The sequence below is a fragment of the Leptodactylus fuscus genome, chromosome 2 (assembly GCF_031893055.1).
Source record: "Leptodactylus fuscus isolate aLepFus1 chromosome 2, aLepFus1.hap2, whole genome shotgun sequence".
NCBI lineage: Eukaryota > Metazoa > Chordata > Amphibia > Anura > Leptodactylidae > Leptodactylus > Leptodactylus fuscus.
The window spans coordinates 257635926-257655383 of record NC_134266.1 but is presented as its reverse complement, the minus strand read 5'-3'; the positions used below and the strand labels follow the sequence as shown (position 1 = coordinate 257655383).

The 19458-nt window shown below is 44.5% G+C and overlaps 1 protein-coding gene across 1 annotated transcript in view; it reads left to right on the top strand.

Moving 5' to 3' along the window:
- The first annotated feature begins 883 nt into the window (after window positions 1-883).
- The window catches only part of GRIA4 (glutamate ionotropic receptor AMPA type subunit 4), a 699790-nt gene continuing 681215 nt past the window's right edge, over window positions 884-19458 (top strand). Inside the window, exon 1 of the mRNA XM_075266111.1 lies at window positions 884-888. The gene's annotated coding sequence lies outside the window, so the exon portion shown is untranslated. The remainder of the gene's footprint in view (window positions 889-19458) is intronic.

Sequence of the window (19458 nt, the reverse complement as noted above, 5' to 3'; positions counted from 1 at the left end):
TTTCCACATACTATAAAGACTCTCTTAAGGGAGAACATCTGCAATGGGCTAGTGATGTATACTGCATCCAATACATGAGTGATGTATAGTTTATTGACTGGTGACGTACAGGTCACATGAAGCTAAAAGTGCACTGAAAATGCCAGCCCTGTATTATCAGTACTGCTCCTGTAGCTAGAAGGGGTGAAGGACCTGCAATGACATGATGGTTACAGGGTCATGAGTACATAGGTCCTGCACCTAGGGAATAGTTCAGAAGAAACCTGTAGATTGCAAATACCAGAGGAGGTTATATGATAATATATTTAATAGTAAATTACTGGGTAAGACTGCCAATGAAAAAGACTTCATGATTTTGGTGGAGAGTAGGCTTACCTTTAGTGACCAGTGCCGCAGTAGCCGCCAAGGCAAATTAATTTATGGGTTGCGTCAAAAGAGGCCTAGACGTTCATGACCCTAGTCATATATATACAATTTACTGGTATGGCCAGACATAGACTATTGTGCACAGTTTTGGGACTAGAGGAATATAACCAAACTAGAGAGATTGCAGAGAAGGGCGACCAAAATAATTAGGGGAATGGGTGGATTAGAGGACAGAGACAGATTAACAAATTTTGGGTTATTCAGTTTAGAAAAAAGATGTCTACAGGGAGACCTAATAACAATGTAAAAATACATGAAGGGACAGCACAAAGAACTTTCTAATGATCTTTTTACTCCTAGGCCAGAGACAGCGACTAGGAGACATCTTCTACAATTAGGCCAGAGACAGCGAAGAGGAGACATCCTCTATGCCTAGGCCGGAGACAGCGACTAGGAGACATCCTCTACACCTAGGCCAGTGACAGTGACGAGGAGACATCCTCTACACCTAGGCTGGAGACAGCGACTAGGAGACATCCTCTACACCTAGGCCGGAGACAGCGACTAGAAGACATCCTCTACACTTAGGCCAGTGATGAGGAGACATACTCTACACCTAGGCCAGAGACAGCGACTAGGAGACATCTTCTACACTTAGGCCAGTGACAGTGACGAGGAGACATCCTCTATGCCTTGGCCGGAGACAGCGACTAGGAGACATCCTGTACGCCTAGGCCGGAGACAGCGACTAGGAGACATCCTCTACACCTAGAGGAGAAAACATTTCACCATCAATACAGACAGAGATTCTTTACTGTAAGAACAGTGAGGCTATGATGGATCCATTGTGCAAGTTCAAGAGGGATCTGGATGTCTTTCTTGAATGGAAAAATATCACAGGTTATGGTTTCAGATTTTTGGCATAAACAAGTAGATCCAGGGTTTTATACTGATTGTTGGATTTGGAGCCTGGAAGGAATTACATGGGGAAATTGGAATAAGTGTTATGGGATTTTTGCCTTCCTCTGGATTAAAACTATAGGATTAAGGTTGGCCTTGATGGACCTGTGTCTTCATCCAACCTCATCTACTATGTAACTATGTAAGGGGGGACAATGCTGTTATCAGGGGTATTAGTGTAACGTTTGTGTTGTCCTATTGCTATGTGTGTAATGATTCAGATTTCTTGCCTTTAACTAATACATTCTGATCAGGATTGTCGTCGGCATTCATCCAGTACAAGTGCCCTAGTATATTAGGGCGTTATCTTGGAGAAAATTATCTGTAAGAGAGAAGTAGCAAAAGTCTATAATATAGTCCATAAATAATTCTGTCTCTTAACTCTTAGCCCCAGCTTCAGTGTTGCAGTGTTTCTCGTGTTTTTCCAGACACCGGACAGGTTCATTATCGTTACCGCTGCCACCGCATCTTCATCGCACAGTATTCGAATTTTAATCCATCCTTTTGATGTCTTTGTTCATGGTATCGTGTTGTCTAGATTTGCATAACCTCCTATTGGTAACGTAGAGCCGATCCTGTCATATTAGATGTGCATGCTTCCCCCAGGAGATCCTGTGTATCTTCTGAATTGTTGTTGGCTATTAATTATCTTCTCAAACTTGCATTAATTCTAACTAAAAATAATCGCCGGTACATCCGAAAACACAACTCAATCCCATCCACAACTAATAAAGTCTAATAGGGTACAATAGATATTACAAGAGGACAAACTAAGACTTAATAAACTGGATGGGGAAATTGTAACTGGCATATATTTGTCAAATTACATGACATTCAAAGCAATATGTGACCACTCTAAAGCGGGAACTCTGCATTCCAACTAATGGGGCAAGTGTTCATAATTTTGTATTCTAAGAAACAAAATTTGTCCCCTGTTCTTCAGTGCCTTACTGCGCGGTCCGGTCCTGCAGCTCAGTTGTTGTTTTCCAGTGGAAATATCCGTCATACATGGCCATTGTAGGGAACAGGGACGTTACAGCTGGCAAGAAATACCACAGCAGGAAAGCAACCGAGCTGCAGGACTTAACCAAATTGGGAGGACACCGGAGCATTGGAGACGGGTGCATGTGTTTTTATATATATATTCTCACTTACCCTGGGCTATTTTAGAAATAATTTGTTTGCCTGAAAAACCTCTTCCATTTTCTTAAAGTGAGTCAAAAGTTAAACTGCAAAACAACATGTGTATTTGGAAGAAAGTAAACTCTAGAGATAGGCAAACCTTTCATCATTAGATTTGTTTTCAGTTTCAGCAGCTCTGGGTTGAAATTAGTTTCAGGTTGAAGACGTTTTGGTATAAACCACACCTTAAATGGCTTAGCACATAGTTTAGAACACTGTCAGGGCTCTTAGAAATCTATCTATAAAACATAGTGTAGAACACTGTCAGGGCTCCTAGGAACCTATCTATAAAACATAGTGTAGAACACTGTCAGAGCTCCTAGGAACCTATCTATAAAACATAGTGTAGAACACTGTCAGGGCTCCTAGGAACCTATCTATAAAACATAGTGTAGAACACTGTCAGGGCTCCTAGGAACCTATCTATAAAACATAGTGTAGAACACTGTCAGAGCTCCTAGGAACCTATCTATAAAACATAGTGTAGAATACTGTCAGGGCTCCTAGGGACCTATCTATAAAACATAGTGTAGAACACTGTCAGAGCTCCTAGGAACCTATCTATAAAACATAGTGTAGAACACTGTCAGGGCTCCTAGGGACCTATCTATAAAACATAGTATAGAACACTCTCAGGACTCCTAGGAACCTATCTATAAAACATAGTGTAGAATACTGTCAGGGCTCCTAGGAACCTATCTATAAAACATAGTGTAGAACACTGTCAGAGCTCCTAGGAACCTATCTATAAAACATAGTGTATAACACTGTCAGGACTCCTAGGAACCTATCTATAAAACATAGTATATAACACTGTCAGGACTCCTGGGAACATATCTATAAAACATAGTATAGAACACTGTCAGGGCTCCTAGGAACCTATCTATAAAACATAGTGTAGAACACTGTCAGGACTCCTAGGAACCTATCTATAATACATAGTGTATAACACTGTCAGGGCTCCTAGGAACCTATCTATAAAACATAGTGTATAACACTGTCAGGACTCCTAGAAACCTATCTATAAAACATAGTATATAACACTGTCAGGACTCCTGGGAACATATCTATAAAACATAGTATAGAACACTGTCAGGGCTCCTAGGAACCTATCTATAAAACATAGTGTAGAACACTGTCAGGACTCCTAGGAACCTATCTATAAAACATAGTGTATAACACTCTTATAACACTTTATTTTGCCAAGATAAATCTCCCATTGTTTTGTTTTGCAATAAATAGAACAATTTGGATTATTCAGGTTGAACCCGGTATGAGTCGGTTCGTTCATCTCTAATAGACACCATTTTCTAATTTAGTGCAACCCTTTTAATAGTGGACTTATCTAAAACACCCAAATCTTCCTTCATTCGAACCTAGATCACATATGGGTCTATGCCAACAAGTACATTTGATTTGTTTGGGCTATTTAGATACAAGGTTTGACCTGGGAACAGAAGCTTTGTCCCACATCTGGGTATGGCTCCTCTGCATCAACATCATGATGAACAGTTTTTGCATTGACAAGAACATCAAAAGTAAATGTCCCTGTGAATGGACTCTTACTATGAGAACATTTGGGGTCTACAGTACTTTTCTATCAGGCCATTGTACAGACCTGGAACTTTTTCTGAGCAGATAAATAGTTCTGGAGCAGATTCTTCTTTGCTCACTGTGTGCAACTTATTTTCTCCAAGCAGCTCAGAGAGAAATGTAAACTACTAATAGAGCCTGCAGAGGAAAAACTGATACATTGCAGAATACAAGTCATAGAATGGCCAGGATTAGTTTTATTTCCCATGTACATATACTGTATTGGTTGATTTATGATTAAAGCCTCGCTACGCTTTAAGGTGTTAAAAAGTTTTTTTTTAATTTGCATTGTTTTTTTCACAATATCATAACACAACTACAATATGACTGGGTTATGGATATACACTGGGGTATTTCTAGCCAGGAAATGCTGAGATGACCTAACCTTTTGGAAATGAAACGCATTGCTCTTTCACATAGCCTCTTCTACTGCTAATTTTGTCTGGATATGCATCAATGCTTGTTTGATTTTATGGCTTACAATATTCCAACATTTGTAGATTCCATCAATAATCAAAAACAGGCGCAGGCAAAATAATAGACGCCATAACGAAATATGACAGAATGTATTATAGCCAATGGGGTCCACTGGGATCTGTTGGTGTCATATAAAGGAGATGTGAAATCAGTCTTAAATTTCTCTAATCATGTCCATACACATTAGATAAATGTTGGACAAACCTGATCATTAAAGCAGAGTAGGTCACCTACCGTATATAGACCAATCCTGACTCTCCCCTAGTGAAGGGAAAAAAAGGAGAGATAAGGCTTCGTTCACGTCTGGGCCAGAGTTTCTGTTGGTCAGGCACTTGTCACAGACCAAGCCATGTTGTCCTTATTGTGGTCGGGTTATCTTCTCATACATGTAGTGTCCTCCTGATAATCAGCCATGATGTCCTTATTGTGTCCGGGTTATCTTCTCATACATGTAGTGTCCTCCTGATAACCAGCCATGATGTCCTTATTGTGGTCGGGTTATCTTCTCATACATGTAGTGTCCTCCTGATAACCAGCCATGATGTCCTTATTGTGGTCGGGTTATCTTCTCATACATGTAGTGTCCTCCTGATAACCAGCCATGATGTCCTTATTGTGGTCGGGTTATCTTCTCATACATGTAGTGTCCTCCTGATAACCAGCCATGATGTCCTTATTGTGGTCGGGTTATCTTCTCATACATGTAGTGTCCTCCTGATAACCAGCCATGATGTCCTTATTGTGGTCGGGTTATCTTCTCATACATGTAGTGTCCTCCTGATAACCAGCCAGGATGTCCTTATTGTGGTCGGGTTATTTTCTCATACATGTAGTGTCCTCCTGACAACCAGCCATGATGTCCTTATTGTGGTCAGGTTATCTTCTCATACATGTAGTGTCCTCCTGATAACCAGCAAGGATGTCATTATTGTATCTGGGTTATCTTCTCATACATGCACTTTTCCCCCCTGATAACCAGCCATGATGTCTTTATTGTGGTCAGGTTATCTTCTCATACATGTAGTGTCCTCCTGATAACCAGCCATGATGTCCTTATTGTGGTCAGGTTATCTTCTCATACATGTAGTGTCCTCCTGATAACCAGCCATGATGTCCTTATTGTGGTCAGATTATCTTCTCATACTTGTAGTGTCCTCCTGATAACCAGCCATGATGTCCTTATTGTGGTCAGGTTATTTTCTCATACATGTAGTGTCCTCCTGATAACCAGCCATGATGTCCTTATTGTGTCCGGGTTATCTTCTCATACATGTAGTGTCCTCCTGATAACCAGCCATGATGTCCTTATTGTGGTCAGGTTATCTTCTCATACATGTAGTGTCCTCCTGATAACTAGCCATGATGTCCTTATTGTAGTTGGTTTATCTTCTCATACATGTAGTTATCACATGTCCAGTGTAAAGAAACAGTGACTCAGTATTTGAGTGTCAGAATATAGAAAGTTCCTTCATTTATGGTCATATCCAATGGCAAAACATAAGACTGTCACGAAAAAGGTTATAGAAAATCTTTAAAACTCTGCAAAATGTTTAATTATTTATACTTTAAAAAAAGTTTAGCTTTAAATGGTTTACAAATTTAAATATGATTATGTTCTTGTGATTACCCCTATAAGTGTACGGCCCATTTAGAGGGAGCCTGTCACCAGGTTTGAGGCCCATTCTCCAAAAACATTTACTTATGCTACTACAGTTCAGAGCCCCAAGCCTTGTGACTCCAGTCCTGTCTGTTGCTCTATTCACCCATTTTCAGTCGTTTTTTCTGCCAGAGAAGAGACATGACAACTCCTGACACGTGCATGGAGAGCGATTGAAGCCAAGGACAGAATACTTGTATCACTGCAAAGACATATTGAAGTCTACATTCACAGGCCTCAACTGTGCATGGTGCATGTGCCCAAAGTCTTCACTTCTCTAGCAGAATGAACCTCAAGAAAATGGCTGGATGCATTGGTGTCCAGGACTGGATTCACCTGACTTGGGGACCTGTAACCCAGCAGAGTAAGAACATGCTAATATAGGAGCCCCAAATCTGGTGCCAAGTTCCTTGTAAAGGGGTTATAAAGACCTATCCTCATATCTAAGTGGGAGTCTGACTGTTGGACCCATACCATCATGAGAACCAGGGTCCTAAGCTCCTCTGTTTGACCAGAATGGCAGACGCGCATGCGCAGTTGAAGAAAAGCAGGGCACAGTATTTGTCCATCTCCGACAGGCCATCGCTCCATTCACATGTGGGAACTTAGGGCCCCTGATCTTGTGCTGGTTGAGGGTCCGGACCCCTTCTGATCAGACATTTCTCCCCTATACTGTGGATAGGAGGGGACAAGTCTTGTTTGTGATATTACTTATAATAAGGGATGCCCATATACTTCACTTTTGACCATATATTGTATGTAACACGCACCATATGACGTACCACAATTTTTTTTTACCCACGTGAGTCTCCTCTAGTAGAAATAAGACTGGAAAATATTACACATAAAATCCCCTTACTTATACCCTTACATTACACTTACCCTTGTGATTTAAGACATATGCAAAGCTTCACAAGACCATATTTTAGGAGAAAGAACAAGCTGTGACTTGTTAAAGAGCAAGTGAAGCCAGCGTGTGACATTGATATATTAATAGTGACCGCTAAAAAGAGCTATAAATATAAACCGAGGATTTTCAATTTCATAAATATTTTTGGCCAGCTGAGCTTCACTTTGTAGCCGGTAGCTTGCGCTCTTAAGAAAGAAACACTTATCTGGCACAGTCATCGACAGATCTTCAGACTGTCATTCAGAAATGCATTGGACCCATTAATACAATTCTTAGGAGGTCTTGGGAAAGGTGAATAGTGTAAGAACTCCACTCTCCAAAATGTCAGTTCTAGATTGATTTTCCTTAATTCACTCGAGTATAAGCCTAGGGGGGCTTTTTCAGCACAAAAACTGTGCTTAAAAATTCGGCTTATACTCGAGTATATATAGTATGTTCACACAGAAGTATTTTCCTCAGGGTTGGAGGCGGATTTCAGCCACAAATCCGGAGCAGATTCCTCCCAGAATGCACCTGCCATTGTTTTCAATGGGAGGCAGAGATCGGAGCAGGGCGCAGAAAAAAGAAGCGTCCTGCTCAATCTTGCCATGGATTCCACGGCTGATTCAGCCATGGGGTCCACGGCTCAAGACTCCTCGAGACAAACCTCATCTCCTCTCCATTGGTTGCATGGGACATACTGGTAATAGTGACCTACTGAGTGACATTTGTGACACCATTAGATTCACACTAGTATTTGGGTTTCCTTACAGACACCCTATCCACTTAAGTTTTTTTTTTTGTTACTTTTTTTGAGGCAAAGCTATGAGTGAATTGAGTTAAAGGTAGAAGTATAAGAAGCTTCCTATACTAGAATGAGATCGACCTGGCACAGAGAGTTTCCATGTGAGCCAGGTGTATACCTATTATGGTCAGGGGTGAACCTAGCCTTTTTGCCACCTGAGGTGGATGACAGAAAGTCGCCCCCCCCCCACCCGCCTCCCCACCAATCCCCGCACCCTCCACGGCAAAAAGGTTAGGTTCACCCCTGACTACACAGCACGTAGTCCAAAAATTGTTTCAATTTTTGGACCCCACGCTAAGTAGTGATTAACCCCCTCCCCCCTACCGGTGTCCGCTTACCTGCAGCTCCCTGTTCTTCTTGGTCCAGTTCTCTGTCCGGTCTTCAGAGCACCCCCACCGGCGTAGGACGCAGTCACACGTCGGGTGCGGGCCTGATTACGTGGCCACGTCACCCGGCGTGTGGGGAGGAGGGGGAGGAGAGGAGGGGGCGGCGTTAGCAGGCAGAGAGCCGGCAGGGAGAGGACCTGCTCTCTGCTAATCGTGAGGGGCGGCCGCTGGAGCAGCGCTGCTAATAGGCAAGTTAAAGCAGCGCTGCATCCACAAGGCCTCCCCAATCCACTGCTTGCTTCCCGTGCCATCTGCCGAGACGGTGACACTAATCCAGTCCAGGACAGCTTGTCCTGGACTGGCTTAGGTCAGTAAAGATGCCGCAACCCCCCCCCCCCCCCGGGGCCCCGACATAGCGGTCGCTTCAGATCGCCTCATGAGAAGTGCGGCGCTGATTATGGTGGAAAGATAGTTCAGTGGAAATAGTGGGGAGGGCTTCAATCCCATCACTGGTCCATACCATTTGTTTGGTAGCTGTGCAGTGTTTGCTCCAGCAATGGTTGGAACCGCAGTTTCTATTGGAAAGGCGGTTATTGGAACAACTTAAACACCTACTACATTGGAGAGGTTAGAGACAGAAAGTAAGATAAGTAGATGTACCAAAAAGTTCTTTAAGAAATTGAAGCATTGAAGAAATTGTATGTTTTATTTCACATGGACCTCCAAAAAATGATACAGGCTTTATTTAATTTCTAGTATTAATGGCTTATACTTTGGACAGGCCACCAATATTAGATGTTATGGGGGCTCTGACATCCAGGACCTCCACAGATCAGCTGCACTGAGACAGCACAGCTCCCAGTATTGTTTAAGTTCATAGCTCACTGCAATAATCCCACATCATGGTATTAGGCTATCTTAAAAAGCCATGCCTGATATTTAAGGGCGACATCAAAAAGAGACACCGTTTTCCTAATTACATACTGGAAAACAGATTTGCATATTCCCCAGAAGCCTCCAGTGGAGTGAAAATGGCTTCTAAGTCTCCATACGCCTGCACTCTCCTTAAGGAGTTTTCTTAGTCCCTGTCTCAGTTGTGTTCAATGTAGATACTGCAGCGCTGCTCAGTTGAAGTCTATGCTGTACATTCTTGGTACAGCTGATCTGCCTGGGTCTCAGATAAATTATCACTATTAGAAATTGGATAACTCCTTTAATAAATTCTAAGTAAACATGGTGCCAACTGAATGTACAAATTGTTGTCCAAAGAATAAGCCTATGACAACGAGTGATTATGAAGATAATCTTGTTTCCCTAAGTCCTAATAGCGGCACAATGTGGGGTATTTCTGCCCCTGTGTGCTGGTAGGACAGGCGGATATTTAATTAGCCAATAAGATGCGTGGCAGGCCCTATAAGAGGGCACAAGAACCTCCCCTCTGCGTGTAAATACAAAAGTACCTCCATAATGTTTATATACAGCTTTTAGACATAAGATATGATTCCCAGGGTGGGAAATCTTGTGCCGCTGTTAGGACTTAGGGAAACAAGATTATCTTCATAATCACTCGTTCCCTGTCGTCCTCAACAGCGGCACAATGTGGGGATATAGCAAGCAGGTCCCCAGGATGGGTGGGATTAACTCATAACCGAACTTAAAACGGTATGGGCAAAAGCAGTGGAACCTGCCACTTGGTCCCTCAGGCGATAATGCCGGATGAAGGTAGATTCCGACGCCCAGGAGGCCGCTGCACAGATTTGATCCACCGGCAAGGCACTCTTCTCTGCCTGAGAGGTAGACACTGCCCTGGTTGAGTGGGCATGAAGAAATGCTGGAGCCGACAAACCTTGAGTGGTATAGGCGATTTTAATAGTCTCGGTCACCCACCGGGATATTGTGGCTTTAGCGGCTTTGGCGCCCTTGTTTCTCCCCGTGTAGCTGACCAACAAGTTTTCAGTTCGCCTAAAAGGGCGAGTGCGCTGTAAGTAAATCTGTAGGCATCTGACCACGTCCAGTTTATGCCATCTCTCTTCTTCAGCAGAAGAAGGGAAAGGAAAAAATACCGGAAGGGAGATTATCTGGTTTCTGTTTACAGCGGATGGAACCTTGGGACGAAAACCCGGGAGGAACCTAAGCTGCACATGGTCAGAGAAAAAGGTGGTATATGGCTCCTCAGCGGACAAGGCTTGTAGTTCACCAACCCGTTTGGCAGTTGTTACTGCCAATAGTAGCGCCATCTTGCCGGTTAATGACTTGAGGGAGCTTTCCTCCAAAGGTTCAAATGGATGAACACATAAAGCGTTTAGGACCGGAATAAGGTCCCATTGGTGGACAGGGGTGTTTACCACCGGTCTCAGCCTAGTTGCCCCTTTAATAAAGGTGCTCACTAAGGAATCTTGAGACAAACGCCTCCCCAGATAGGCGGACAGGGCCGCAACGTGTACTTTGAGTGTGGCCACAGCGAGACCTCTGTCTAGTCCGTCTTGAAGGAAGTCCAGGATCGCCTCCGTAGGGGGATCGGTGGAGTCCACTTGATGCTGCAGACACCAGGCATTAAAGATGTTACTTATTCGACGGTAGTTCTTGTTAGTCGAATCTGCTCTGGCGCTGGATAGGGTCTTCAAGACGGCTTGTGACAGTCCTCTATTTCTCAATAGGGACTGGTCAACCTCCAGGCTGTCAGGTTGAGTCTCCTTAGATCCTGGCATCTCAGCTCTCCTTGGGTTACCAGGTCTGGGAGTGGGGGAAGCCTCCAATATATGCCCTGACTCATTTGTATGAGCTGAGCAAACCAAGCCCTTTTTGGCCAGAACGGGATTATGGCTATTCCCGAGGCTTGGTCCTGTCTTATTTTTATCAATACCTTCGGTATGATTGGAATTGGAGGGAAAATGTAAAACAGCCTGAACCTCCAAGGGATGGACAGGGCATCCACTGCCAAAGGATTGTCCTCCTGGTACAGGGAGCAGAAGGTCCCCACCTTGGCGTTGAGTCGGGTAGCCATAAGATCGACCTCCGGGAGACCCCATCTCTGGACGATCTGTTGAAATACGTCTGGATTGAGAGACCATTCTCCTGATACGGTAATACCCCGACTCAGCTGATCCGCTACTATGTTCAGGGAGCCCTTTATGTGAACAGCGGACAACTGGACCAGATTCTTCTCTGCCCAGGTGAATATGAGATTCGTCTCTCTCAGCAAGGTTGGTGACCTGGTGCCCCCTTGTTTGTTTATATAAACAACCACCGTCGTATTGTCTGACCGGATCTTGACTGACTTGCCTTTCAATTCCGGGGCAAAGTGTACTAGGGCCAGGTACACTGCTCTGAGTTCCTTGAGATTGGATGACCCCAGCTCCGGACATCTCCATCGTCCTTGTACAGTTTTGTCTTGACAATGGGCTCCCCATCCCCACTGGGATGCATCTGTTGTCAACAGGGTCCACACTGTCGGGACCGTGGACCTTCCGTCTTTCAGGTGTATCCACCATCTGAGGGAAAGACGGGTAGCGGGAGAAAGGCAGATCTTCTTGTGCAGTCCCCATGGAGACCTGTTCCAGGTTCTCAACACTTCCATCTGTAGGGGACGCAAATGCCATAAAGCCCAAGGGACCGCCCTGGCCGAGGATGACATTAGGCCCAGAACTCTCATGGCGGTGCGGATAGTTACCTGCCAAGTGCGCAATAGGAATCGTGCACTGGCTTGGATCCTTTCCTTTCTTGGACGGGAGAGGAAGATCTGCATCGCTTCTGAATCCACTAAAAAACCGAGGAATTTCCTTCGGGTGGATGGAACGACTTCGGACTTCTCCCAATTGATAATCCATCCTAATTCTTGTAGGAAGTTGATGGCAAGATTGAGCTGCTGGAGGAGGGCAGCAGGAGACTGAGCTTTCAATAGCCAGTCGTCTAGATAAGGGACGATGAAAAGACCCTGAAGTCTGAGGGTCGCAGCGACCGGAGCAATCACCTTGGTGAATACCAGTGGGGCGGATGTGATGCCGAAAGGCAGAGCTGTGAACTGATAGTGCTCCCTGTGGCCTGCCATAGAAACGGTAATCCTGAGGAACTTCCTGTGGGAAGGAGCAATAGGGACATGTAGATAAGCGTCCTTCAAGTCGAGGGTAACCATCACCTCTCCTGGTTGAAGAAAAACAGCTACGGAATCCACGGTCTCCATACGAAATGACCTCTTCCTGATAAACTGGTTGAGGTACCTCAGGTCTATTATCATTCTCCAGCCCCCGGTGACTTTGGGGACCAGAAAGACGGGGGAGTAAACTCCCAGGCCGTGATCTGAGGTTGGTACCTTCTCCAGGGCGCCCTTGGTAACATAATCGGCGACCGAGGCTTCCAGACTGGACTGCTGAGAAGGTGGAAGGATTCGGGTGATGACGAACCGATCTGGAGGAGGAAGGTGAAAATCGATGTGATACCCGTGCTGTATAATCTTCAACACCCAAGGGTCTTGAATGTGGGTGGACCATGCTTTGAAAAAGGAGGCGAGACGTCCTCCCACAGGAAGAGGGGCCACAGGGAGCTGCCCCACGTCAAAACTCAGGCTTCCTCTTGGCATCCTCCTTGGGAGCGCCACGTCCGGCACCCCTAGGGCGGTATCTAGAACGCCGCTGCTGAGCCGGGCGTCTATAATTAGAGGAAGAACCTCTGCCTCTAGAGGGAGCACGTCTGCCCCTGGATGCTTGAGGTAGGGACCTTCCCCTACCTTCAGCTAAACCCTCCATAATGGCATCCAAACTTTGGCCAAACACTCTTCCCGGTTCAAAGGGGAGAGCGCAGAGAGCTGCCTTAGATGCAAAATCTGCACGCCAAGGCTTTAGCCACAGGGGTCTACGGGCAGCGGTGGATAACGCCATAGATTTGGCGGAGATCTTCAATTGATGGCGGGAAGCTTCCGCCAGATAATCTGCGGCCCTATGAACTCTCTTCATAGAGGACAGAATTTCGTCTCTATCCACGCCCGCATCTATATCCCGCTCCAAGGCGGCTAAACGGTTGCGCAGAAAGTCGCCAACCGTGGAGGAGGCTATGGCCACAGAGGCTTGTGCAGAGGAAGCGGAGTAGATCTTCTTTAGAGCAGAGTCCGCCCTGCGATCCAGAGGGTCTTGAAGATTGGAACCATCTTCTAGGGGCACCAGGGTTCTGCGGGACAGCTTGGCAACTGCCAAATCCACCTTCGGGGAAGGCCCCCAGGAATCCCACTGGGCAGTGTCAACAGGAAACAAGGTCTTGAAAATCCTGGAAAGCGAATGTCCCTTCTCTGGCTGTTTCCACTGCTGTGCCATAAGGTCGGACAGCGTGGCGTCCGCATGGAAGGCAATATGTCCCCCAGAGGCAGACGTGGAGGCTTCCCCGTCAACATCTCGGCCCACTGTAGACCGGATGGACTTCAGCAGCCTGCCTGTTTGTTCATAGTGGAACACAGGTCTGCCGGAAATTACTGAGTCGTCCTCAGAAGAATCATCCTCTGCCACCCGCAACAGTTCCAAAGGTGGCAGGGAGGAGGAACGGTGCTCAGGGCATGGTCTTTTGGTAAGCTGAGACAAGGTGGCATGAATTCCTTTGAGGGAATCGTCCTGCAAAACAAAAGGAGAAAACAAGCAAGGGAAAACCTATTTACCCAAGCGATGCCCAAACTCACCATCTCCTTGACCCAGGCCATCATATCTCTGGGAGAGGGCTCCTCAGGTGGAGGACCTCTACACCCGCGACAACGGGCCCATTCATAGCCTAAAAATAATAGGCAAGTTATAGGACCACACTACTTGAAAGGGACCAACCCCTTAAGCCGCTACCTACCATCAGGGAGCGGTGTGTCGCAATTAAAACAGGAGAGGTGTTTCCTCTTGGCAGAGGATTTCCTCCTACCATCCCCAGGAGGGGTAGTAGAGGATGACATATCCTGCAATAAAGAGATAATAGACCATGCAACACTGTCACCATGCATCATACCATTGCACCTTTTTTTTTTTTTTTTTTTTTTTTTTTAAAAAAGGGTAGATCTTACCAGGTTCAGAAGACCGGATGAGTAAAGGTGACAGACAATAACCAGACTCAGGTTAACAACACAAAACGCAATGCCAGTGAGACCAATAAGCAGACTCACAATAGCACAGCCTTCCAGATGCAGCAGGAAGGTACAAGTGACACGGCCGGCCTGACCTTTAACCTGGCCGGCCGGAAATGGGAGGAGCTAACCGCTCCCATCCACTACCCCAAACAGGGGTTAATAAAGGCTACTGTCTACCCTCCCCAGCAATCCCCAAACCAGGGGAACACTCACCCTCTCCTCCGCTGGGGCTCCGAACACTGGAGTGGAGCCTGAAGTGTAGTGAACGATAGTTCAGCTGGCCCGCCGGCCGGCCTGCTAACCCGCGCCGCGAACTTCCGGTCAGAACCGGAAGTGCGCGCAAGCAAAGTGCGGCCGCCGCGAATGCAGCCATACAGAGCGAGTTCCGGCTGCCGCACGGACCCGCCGTAACCACGCAGTGGCGTGGTGCGGCTCTGAGGATCAGCGCTCGACAGCGCTGAAAGGGTAAGGAGGAGAGGGGAGGGAGCGGGGGAGGAGAAGGAGGATTCAGGGGAAAAGCCAACGCAGGCTAACCAGCACCCTCTCCATAGGAAAGAGGGTGCTTGACAAAAACATCAAGCTCAACAGCTGAGCCCTGTAAGAGGACACAAGTCCTCACACCTGTCCTCTGTCCACACAGGACAGAAAAAAACACGCAGAGGGGAGGTTCTTGTGCCCTCTTATAGGGCCTGCCACGCATCTTATTGGCTAATTAAATATCCGCCTGTCCTACCAGCACACAGGGGCAGAAATACCCCACATTGTGCCGCTGTTGAGGACGACAGGGAACAGAAGTTATCAATTTTGGATGGATACAATTCGTAGAAATGATTTACGTGTTGCATAATAAGAAGATGTGGAAAAAATATATTGTGGAGAATCGGTATTCATACAGTCTTGGTGACATCTAATATAGACGAGTTCCTTTAATTGCAGGTAACGAAGGCTTTAGGAGATCCGTATTACCATGGAATGAACATGACTACTCCATGGATGCTGCAGTTAGATCAGATGAGGTTTCATGACCCTGCACTCTCTGAATAATCCAAGCACACCACTTTGTTATTTCTTTTGATCATCGCCATTCACGTCTCACCTGACCATCTGGAACGGTTCCCTTTTTCTTAGACTTATACGCTGACATTGTACTCGGCTACTTATTATAGCTCAGTAATACATCTCAGGTGTTTGGTTCATGTGGACATAAGGAGATGAGGAGGTCACCTAGCACATTCATGTCAGCATACTGCTACATTGCCGCTCATTATTCTAATTGGGCACACGCGGTGCCCTTCCATATAGCAGGTGTCTTCTGACTTAACTATTATTACATTTACATTACATGCGAGACGTGCGGCATAAATGGCTTCACATGACGGATGGATGAAAAGGTGTCAGATCCTATTTTATGCTTTTTCATTTATTTGGGAGTTTTTTTTCTTTTATGTTACAATGGCACGCTAATATAATATACAGATGTATTATTAGTATTGTAACCATGTTTCTAGATAAAGTGCGGCATGTTAATTGCATACCGTGGCGGTAGAGACTGTAAAGGAATACAACATCTGTACTGAGCAGCGTCTTCAATTATATAACAACTTCTCACAAAGATATTGTACAACTTTATAAGAGAGCGACCGGTCAGAGAAGAAAAAAGATGTAAATCGCAAGTCCCAGATCATAGAAAGTTCCTTCATTCATGGTCATGTCCATTGGCAACTGATGAAGACAAAAGATGTCGCCATTAAGGGTCCATCCACATGGAGGAAGTTGGTGCTGATTCTGGTACAGAATCCGCATCAGACTCAGCTGAAAACAAAGGCTTTCATTGACTTCAATGGGTTCCATTTTCCGTGCGGAGCCCATTGAAATCAATGGGAGGCTTTTTTTACCATTATTTTCAATGGGTTCCACATGGAAAACGGAACCCATTGAGGTTAATGGGAGGCTTATTTTTCAGCGCTGATTATGATGCTAGTTTGGCGCCAGAATCAGCGCCAACTTCCTCCGTGTGAATGGACCCTGAAGGTCAGTGCACACAGAGTTTTTTGGCACTGATTTTGACGCTGAATCCGCCTCAAAATAAGCCTCCAAGAAAAGCCTCCCAATAGAACTCTATTGGGAGGCTTTTTTTTTGTAGGTTGTTTTTGAGCAGGTTCAACATCAAAATCAGTGCCAAAAAACTCCGTGTGCACTGACCCTAAGATAGAGGAAATCTTGTAAAATTTTTAATTTTTTTGATTGGCCAGTCTATGGCATTCGGCCAATCAACACTGGTTCTGCCTGAGGAGGCGGAGTCTAAAATCGGACCAGAATGGAAACTGCTGTGGACCGATTTTAGACTCCGCCCCCTCAGGCAGAACCAGCTTTGATTGGCCGAATCCCGTAGACTGGCCAATCAACGCTGGTCAATGCATTCCTATGCGAAAAAGTCAGCTCCGGCATATCGCAAGCTGACAGGGGATCCTGACATAATAAAGGTACTTGATGCCCCCGCACATGCTTCCCCTGCTGTCCCAGTTGCTTTCCAGGGTGTTGGCATCATTTCCTGGGGTGTAATAGTGGACTTGGAGACCCTCCTGAGTCAAATGGTGGGATCCCCTGAAACAAACCATTTTCTCCCATAGACTATAATGGGGGTTCGATATTCGATCAAACAGACGAATATTGAGCGGCTATTCGAAACGAATATCGAATCTCGAACATTTTACTGTTCACTCATCTCTAATAATTTTATTTACATTTTTCTCGGGGGCAGTGATCTCCAGCAAAATGGCGTGCCCTGGCACCGCTGGCAAAATGGCCCTTCGGTCAGCATTGATGTCTACGATTAGTGCGTGCACTGACCATGGGCATTAGCGCTGGGTCTCTGATGTATAATAATAATATTATATTAGTTCAATGTCCCTAGGGGGTCTTAAATAAAAGAAAAATTTAAATTAAAAAGTTTTTTAAACTATAAAAAAATACAAAAAATATAAAATATTAAATTACCTCCTCTAGATCACATATGAAAAAAAATAAACAAAATTAAGCAAACTTTTTAGGTGTCCCCATGCTCAAAAATGCCCGAACTATTAAAATATAAAAAAAACTATCCAATAGCGGGGAAAATAAATCTAAAATATCCAAATGGCTGTTTTTTCAACTTTTTGCCTTCTATAAAAATTGGAATAAAAATTGAACAAACCATCAGACCTTCCCCAAGTGGTATCAATAAAACCGCCATCTTGTCCTGCATAAAAATACTCCTTACCCATCTCCATACACGTAAATATAAAAAGTTACAGGTGTCACAATATGGCGACACAATTTTTTTTTTTTTGCAAATTTTTTAATTATTTCTATGTGTGAGAAATACGCACCATATAAACTCAGTATCGCAGTGATCGTACTGACCCGCAGAATATAGTCAACATGTCATTTTTACCACATAGTGAATGCTGTAAAAATTTAACCATAAGAAATTGTCGCAAATGCGTTTTTTTTCCAATTCCATCTCATTCTCAATTTTTTTCCAGCTTTCCAGTACAATGCACAAGATATTGAATGGTGCCATTATAAAGTACAATTCGTTTTGCAAACAGTAAGTAACTGAAAAATGAAAAAAATACTGCTTTTGGAATGGTGGGAGGGAAAAACGGAAATGCAAACACAAAAATTGACTGTTGCATGAATGGGTTAAAGGGATCCTATCACTCAAACACAATTTTTTCTAGGTACCATATCAGAATAGCCTTAAGAAAGGCTATTCTTCTCTTACCTTTCGTCGTCTTCTCCGCGCTGCCGTTCACCTACAATCCCGTTTTTCTCAGGATGTAAATTAGCTCTCTCGCAGCACTGGGGGCGGGCCCCAGCGCTCAAACAGCACTGGGGGTGTCCCCAATGCTGCGAGAGAACTCTCTCCAGCGCCGCCTCCACCTTCGTCAGCAGCGTTCTCTTCAGCCTCTTATTCCAGTGGTGGCTTGTAACTTCTATGCCTCGGGCCTTGGGCAGAGCAGACTGCGCATGCCCACAGGCCACAAGAAAATGGCCGCTTACAATACTGTGCAAGGTAGTAGAAGAATAGCCTTTCTTAAGGCTATTCTGACGTGGTACCTAGAAAAAATTGTGTCTGAGTGATAGGATCCCTTTAAGGACACTTGTATTTTATGAGGCTTTTTTGGATGTTTTTTGTTATATGCTTCATCTCTGAAACTCCTTAAGAAGTATTTATATAAGACACATATATACTGTATCCAATAATCCTGCCGCCCTTATACCAATTATACTAAGCGATGGATCTGTTATTTGCTACACAATAAAGAAGATAATTTGCATGTTTAGTATTTATCATCTATGGATGAGCTACGTGTAAACAAAACCTTTGACTGTGATCTGTATTATCCAGGGTCCTCAACACAAAGAGCAAAGTGAAGCAGACTATGACCGATATTAGATGTCAGTAGTCTCAACGCATTTCAATGTCTGTCTTATACACTGTATAACCCTGAACCCCACACCTCACTTCAGTTAACCCACAAGGGGAATTCAGTTTTTTCTGTATTGTCAGTTTGTTGTAAAAGTTAAAATAGTTCCATGATTTTCTTTCTTTATCTACATTTTACATTCCTATACCATATTATATGCATGGAAAACCATTGGAATGTACATAGTTTTTACATAGCTTATGTATTTCTTATATACTGTTTCTAAATTTCTTACATCCACATCCAAACATAATATAGAACACTGTCAGGGCTCCTAGGAACCTATCTATAAAACATAGTGTATAACACTGTCAGGGCTCCTAGGAACCTATCTATAAAACATAGTGTAGAATACTGTCAGGGCTCCTAGGAACCTATCTATAAAACATAATGTATAACACTGTCAGGGCTCCTAGGAACCGATCTATAAAACATAGTGTAGAATACTGTCAGGGCTCCTAGGAACCTATCTATAAAACATAGTGTAGAACACTGTCAGGGCTCCTAGGAACCTATCTATAAAACAAAGTGTAGAATACTGTCAGGGCTCCTAGGAACCTATCTATAAAACATAGTGTATAACACTGTCAGGGCTCCTAGGAACCTATCTATAAAACATAGTGTAGAATACTGTCAGGGCTCC